General features: G+C 42.7%; 1 pseudogene; it reads right to left on the bottom strand.

Moving 5' to 3' along the window:
• Positions 1–1,417: 1,417 nt before the first annotated feature.
• Positions 1,418–7,063, bottom strand: LOC102844070 (annotated as a pseudogene).
• Between the last annotated feature and the right edge of the window lie 183 nt (positions 7,064–7,246).

A 7,246-nucleotide genomic window follows, 5' to 3' on the forward strand; every position in this document is an offset into this window, starting at 1 on the left:
TATTATCCTGGTGACCGAAACAGGGTCATAACAAATATTCAACAAATTTCATTTTTTGTTTGTTTGTTTTCACTGTTAATCATAGTTTACTAAATACAACATTACCCTTTTACATTTGGTGGCTGAGGCCCAGCAGAAGCTCCAGCCAGGCCTCTCTTGGCTGTGCTGCTCTTGTTAACACAGCCTTTACCCAGTTACCTAGGTGTGAAAGCTTGGAGAAGGCACACACTCCCTCCTTCCTCTCACTCCCCCAGCCAGCTAGTTACCAGGCCCTGCCCTCCCCTTTCATTGGTCTACCTCACACTCTGCTGCCACCAGCTGCTTTGCCTCCTGACCTGACTGACCCACAGCCTCCCTTTAGCAAGCAAACAACAACCTTGCTCAGTTTGAAAACAGAAACGTTGTTGTGGAGCCCCATGGGCACGTGGGGGTTATCTGGTGCTTTGTGCCAGTAAAGTACCAAGAAAAATGAGGGTCTAGATATTTTCCTGCCAGTGTGCTGCTCCATGAAGCCGGGAGGAGAGCAGAGGCTTCTGGAAACAGAGAATGGCCCCTTTGCTATAAGCCAGAGAAGGAGATTTGGCTGGTCTTTATAAACTTTCAGGAGTGAGTGAGCGGCTGGGCCCTCTGGGATAAAGAATTTACTGTTTCATCTACCTGTGTCCACTCACCCAGGCTCACTAATAGCCAGAAACTCCAATAAACTTTTCAAAAGTGATTCTTGGCTTTCTTTGTGCCTCTCTCCCCTCCTACTTTGACTCTTGTTGTGAAAAGGAGATTATTTTCTTTCCAGAGAAGAGGCACTTTCTAGGGAGAGCACAGCTCTGTCTTTCCAGGAACCCAGGACAGTTATTAACTAGGAAGGATAAAGGTAAAAGGACTTGGCCAGACTTTCTGTCAGATGGAGAGGGGGAAAAATTACTAAGGGAGGGACAGTACCCCCTATCATGTTATCACAGGATCAAAGCAGGGTGGGTGGGCCAGGAGAATTCCTATGAACTTCTAAAATGCCCTGAAGCAAGTGATGGTTGCCCTCAAAGTCGTTTTCCTATCACTGAGTAGAGAACTTGCAAAGGGTCTGTGGAAAGCCTAAGAAAACTTCTGCTTTCATCGTGTTCAGGCAGGAGGTGAGCCAGCCTGGGGAGCTCTGAGCAAAGGGCTCAGCACAGACAGTGCAGGTGCACTCCAAGAACTTGAAGGCAACCAAGGGCAGAATCAGATTCCAGGCCCCGGGGAAACTTATTCCTGTGGAAAATCAAGGATCTGAGTGTGTGTGAATGTGAGTTGGGGGAGAGGAGAGGGCAAGGCAGAGTTCTCCCTTTGGAAAAGTCACTTCAGTCCATCCTCAGAGACTGCAGAGCTCTGGGAGACAGAGACCCGTCTTGCAGGTGCCCGGAGTATAGAGTGAGTAGACAGGTCAGTGTGGGAGAGGGGTCCACAAGTGGGAAAGTGATGACTTTCCAGGGCAATCCACGTCCTTATAGTCCTGGAAAACCAGCTGCTCTGAAAGGCTCAGGTAGTTACAAGTCAGAGTGCCTTGGACATGCAAAAGTACATAATGGACTTTGATTTTTAGGTGCAGATTTTGTATGTATTTTCATCCAATGTGCTGTTGGCCACTGTGTAACCTGGGCCAATGGACAGGAAGAGGCTTTTGGGGACCTGTCCGAAAATGAAGGATAGGTGCAGAACTTTGATGGACAACTAAGTGACAGTGATGAGATAGTAGTTGGGACTGGAACTGCTCAAGCCTCGTCAAAAGTTCTAATAGAGGAGTTGAACCTCACAGGAACACTGAAATGGACCAAGGAAACAGGAAGAAGATGGCAAGGACAGAGGTCAGCAGACAAATAAGCACTGCTAGGCACACGAAGAACTTCGTGTGTCTTGGTTTCAGTCTCTGGTCTCCATAGGGGATGAGGGCCACTAACTGCTTCTCTAATTCTGGTTCAGGTCTGGAATGCTTACAGGCAGCTGTTCTCAGCTGCAAGTAGGCAAGATTTCAGAATGTCTTTGAGAGGGGTCTCCAGGACAGGGTGGCACTGGGGCTGCCCCCCTCTGCAGGCTCCTGGGAGGAGGACAGCAGATAGGCTGTGCTGAAGGCAGCAGGGAGGAGGGAGCAGGCACCTTGGTCTCAGAGAAGATCAAGTCTGGTTCCTGTGCTTCTCCAGGTCTGGTCAGAGGGGCAGCGAGGCAGGACGTGGGATTTGATTGAGATTTCAAGTCCCTCTAGGACCCTGAAAGACTGTTAGTTGAGCTTGGTGTCCACGTGGCAGTGCTGGGCAAGCAATGTCACATGGGGCCCTGACCCCCATTTCCTGAAAGAAAAGCAGGGAACGAGGGTCTCAAGACCATCAGGTGACAGAACAGACTTCGGGGCAACTGCAAGGGAAGTTCAAATTTTGTTTTTTGAGTGAAGAAATGAACAAATGAAAGGGATGGGAGATGAAAAGAGGGTAAATGATGACAATCTTACATGATTTTTATTTTCTTTTTTTAAAATTTTCTTTGGAAAATCATTATTTATTTTTATACAAATAAGTATTTAAGTTAAAAAAGACAATTGTGCTGCCAACACAAAGGAATATGTTTTAAACCAAACAGTGTTCCATGAAGGAAAGAAAGGCAGTCTCCTATGCACCTTACTGCCTTTGAAAATTCTCTAGAGGGTCAGCAGTAACTAAATGGCACATAACTACAACATTAGCTGTGGAAGGCAGTAAGATTCAAGATGAACTTGTTGTTGTTAAGTGCTGTCGAGTCATAGACGACTCACTGCGACACTATGAATGAAAGACCTGAACACTTGTAGAACTTTGATCCTTTCTCCAGGTTCATAGGGTTACCAGAGATAAGGTATTTCGGAAGTGGATGCCACTCCTGCTTCCAAGCTTGTTTTAATCGGGGAGCTCCACCAAGCACTGTCCACCATGGGTAACCATTATCACATTTGTCACATCAGTGTTACAAAGCTCAGCATCACAGCAAACACAAGTTACCTCTGTACGGCAATTCACAGACGAGGGCTATACCGCTTAGAAGAATGTTTGACCAGAAACAATTAAAGGCAGACTTGAGTGCCATAGATTAAAATCACCTACCTTTGGCTTGGTAGCATTGCTTTCAATCCACTAGGCCAACAGAGCTCTCTTGATGACTCACAGAAATTCTATGAACAACAGATCTAACCCTTGCCCCATTGTACGCCATCCTCACAATCCAAGACATGCTTGAGCCCATTGTTACAGTCACCATATCAATACATCGTGTTGAGGATCTTCTTTTATTCTCTGACCTTCTCGTTCTCTCAGCATGATGTCATTTCCCAAGGACTAGAACCTTAACTATTGTTAAGCGCCACTGAGTTGTAGACGACTCATAGTGACCCTATCAATGAAAGACCTGAATACTTGTATAACTTTCATTGTTTCTCTAAGTTCATAGAGTTTCCAGAGGCAAGCTATTTTGGAAGTGAATGTCACTCCTGTTTCCAAGTCTGTTTTAATCTGGGAGCTCCACCAAATACTGTCCACTATTTTACTGAAGTAAAATCCAAAAGTTAGTAGAGAGCCATGATGAAAAACAGGACAGAGAATTGGTACTCTAGGCCCAGAAATAAATGACATTGAAAACAAGAAAATAACGGGTTTCCCCTTGGGCTAAGCCATACCTGTTGTATATAGAAATTAGCTAGATCATGCTGCACTAACACATACCCTCAAACTTCAGTTTTAAGACAAGAAAGATTCATTACAAATTTACAATTCATAATGAATGTATCATCACTGGCACTTAGATTTAGATTCTACTTTCTGTCACCCTCAGTCTAGCACCCAAGCCAATGGAGCCGCCATTTTTAGTTACACGGCTAAGTAACGCTATCCCAGAGAAAAAGGGAATTCAGAGGAAAACTCACATCAGTGGAAGTACTCTGGCTTAGATGTGATTCTTGTCATTTCTGCTTTTAACTTCTTGCCCAGTACCTAGCAAGCAACATAACACAACCACATGAGCACCAGGAAGTGTGATTCTATCTATTGCCCACAAAATAGAGAAATGAGAATATTTGCTAAATTTTACTAATGACTGCTAATATCTATGGGTATGAAATCTACTGCTCAACAAGCTCTACTATAATTGAGTTTTACAGAATTCATGGTAACAAATGTTGAGATTTTATATAAGCTGAAAATGTTGTTGTTGTTGCTGTGTACTGTCGAGTCAAAACCAATCCACAGCTGACACTCCAGGGTTTTCAGAGGAAGTATTTGCATGAGAAGAGATTGTCCATCCTTCTCCCATGGAGCAGCTGGTGGATTTGAACTATGTGCCTTTGAGATTGCAGCACAGATAGCCCTTAATTATACTTGCTATGTGCTATTGGCTTGCTTGCAAGTCATAGCAACCCTTTGCATGACAGCCCTGAATCCTCCTCTAGCCTATGCCAACCTTATTGTCTCTGACACACCTACCCTTATTACCCTAGTCATTGAATCAATCCATCTCTCTCATCTAGGGTCTTCCTGTCTTGCACTGTCCCTCTACCCTTCCAAGCATGATGCCTCTCTCCAAAGACTGGACACTCTTTGGAACATATACAAATTAGCCTCAGAATCTTCGCCTCCAAGGAGCAGCCTGGTTTCACACTCTTTAGGATGAACCTGTTTCTTTTCCTGGCAGTCCATGATATAGCTCATATTCCGCTTCAGCACCACAGCTCAAAGGCACCAATTCTCTATCATCCTTAGTCATTGTCCAGATTTCTGACTTATAACAAGTAATGAAAACTGTGGCCTGGATCAGGCTCACTTTAGCCTCCAGACTGACACTGTTGCTCTTCAGTATTCTGGAGAGGTCCCTGACATCAGACTTTTAACCAAATTCAAATGTTTTCCAGTATTCTCATACTTTCCCTTTTTCTATCCTCAGTCATCCCAGAAAGATTTTAAATGAAAAGATAATGAAAATTTTTTTGAAATATTTTTAGTATTTGTTTTTATTTATCTATCATGCATTCAACAAATACTGTATACCAGTAATAAAAATTTCTCGTTGCCAAAAGTTTGTTCTAACTGCTGATAATTTCCACTACAGTTTTAGAAACACATAGTAAGGCTAAAATAGTATAAAGTCTTAAAATGTGTTATAATAACAACTGCAGAAAATGGCCTTAATATTAATATTATACCTCATATGTTAATTTCCATTGTTAATGTCTGATTATACTGGTCAAATCATATTGAATTAAATCTCTAACAAAAGCAGAAGAGGTTACAGTAATAATCCTAATATCTGTTTAATCATATTTGCAAGACATAATAAAAACATTCTGTAATCTTTAGCTGTGACTAGGAAGTAAACAGAAATAATAACTGGGCAATACTTCAGATAATTTAAATAAAGTGGAATAGAATTCTATCAAATACTCCAGAGATTTTTGAGAACATTATTAAATCAACTGAGTAATTCAGTTCTCCTCTATGATAGAGTTTCTGTAAATTCATTTTTATATGCATGAATGTATCCTCTTGCAACTGTATATGTATTTTAAAGGGAATTGTGTATTTATGGTAGTGGAATACCCATCTATATCTTGTGGAGCAACTGGTGTATTTGAACTGACTGACTACCTTTTGGTTAGAAATGAAACTTATAACGTGCTGTGCTACCAAAGATTCTTATTATAATATAATACCAAATGCTATGAAGAAAATGAAATAAGTGAAATGTGATAGAGGAAGGATATGCGTAACAAAGGGACATTTTAGGTGTGGAAATTAGCGAAGACTTTGACAGATTTGAATTGAGATTTAATGATGAAAAGGAAGTTGCTGCTTTTAGGTGCTGTCACATGGTTTCCAACTCATGTTGCTATTGTTGTTAGGTGCCGTAAAGTTGAATACGACTCAAAGTGACCCTGTAAACAAGACATCTGAACCCTATACTTTCCTGTGCCATCCTCATCATCTCTGATGTATTTGATCCCAAAGCTGCAGTCACTTTGTCAATCCATCTCATTGTCTTCCTTTCCTTTGCAGACCCTCAAACTTGATGTCTTTTTCTAAGGAATAGACCCAAAGTATGTGAAATGAAACTTTGTCATCTTTGCCTCCAAGGAACAGACTGGTTACACTTTCTCTGAAGAATATCTGTTGGTGTTTTGTCTGTCTATGAGATATTCAATATTCTTTTCTTACACCTCAACTTAAAAATGTTGACTCTTCTTCTGTCATCCTTATTCATGGTCGAACTCTCAGATACATAGCAAATAACTGAAAAGATCATAATCTGAATCAGGCACACCTTAGTCTTTAGATAACATAATTTTTCCTAAATATTTTGGAGAGTTTCTTGACAGCAGATTTTCGCAATGCAACACATCTTTTAATTTCTCGACTGTTGGCACCAAGGGTGTGCTAATTGTGGATCTAAGCATGATATAAACATTGACAACTCCAGTCTTTTCTCATCTATCATGATGTTATTATATTGTGCCACTGCTACTGCGGTGAGATTGTATTTCATTGTGGATTTGATTTGCACCTCTCTCATTGCCAGTGATTTTTTGAGCATTTCTTCATGTTTCTGTTGGCAATCCAAATGTCTTCCTTTGTGAAGGGTCTTTTCATGTCTTTTACCCATGTCTTTTATTGGATTACCAGTCTTTTTCTTGTGGAGGCCCAGTAGTATTCTATAAACTTTTATTGTGAGATCTTTGCCAATTTCTGGCCTCCACCCCCAATCTATGCTCTTTTTCTTTTCTCCCCCCCCCCCCCGGCTCTACAGAGTTTATTTGGTTTATAACTGAACAAAGTCACATGTGTACAAAATGAAGCTCACACTATCCCAAAGCAGAGTAGGGACTAAGGGCTGGGGTTCTGTTACTGGCCTTCAGGGAAGCTCTGAGGTGAGGGGCAGCCAACCCTGTCACTCCGGAGAGATGTGGCCACAAGGGTCTGGAGGAGAGGGGGCCCACCTGGCTTTGGTCACAGAACTCAGAACAGATCCTGGCACTGGGCCAGGGGCAACGGCTGGAAGAACAGGAGCCCCAGAAAGCCGCCATCCCGGGGAGCCCACGGACTGCCCCACCAGTCTCGCTTGCAGTGGGGTTGGTCCAGACCTAGACGCAGGGGCTGGTGCAAAGGGAAGGCAGCAAAGCAGGAGAGGAGACACTGATGTGCAGTAGCTGGGGGCCTGGGCCTATGGACGAGAGTGGGTGGGGAGGCAGGCTAGCTGCCTCTGAGCA

Source organism: Elephantulus edwardii, unplaced genomic scaffold (assembly GCF_000299155.1).
Source record: "Elephantulus edwardii isolate Elephantulus edwardi_28Jun2011 unplaced genomic scaffold, EleEdw1.0 scaffold00371, whole genome shotgun sequence".
Classification (NCBI taxonomy): Eukaryota; Metazoa; Chordata; class Mammalia; order Macroscelidea; family Macroscelididae; genus Elephantulus; species Elephantulus edwardii.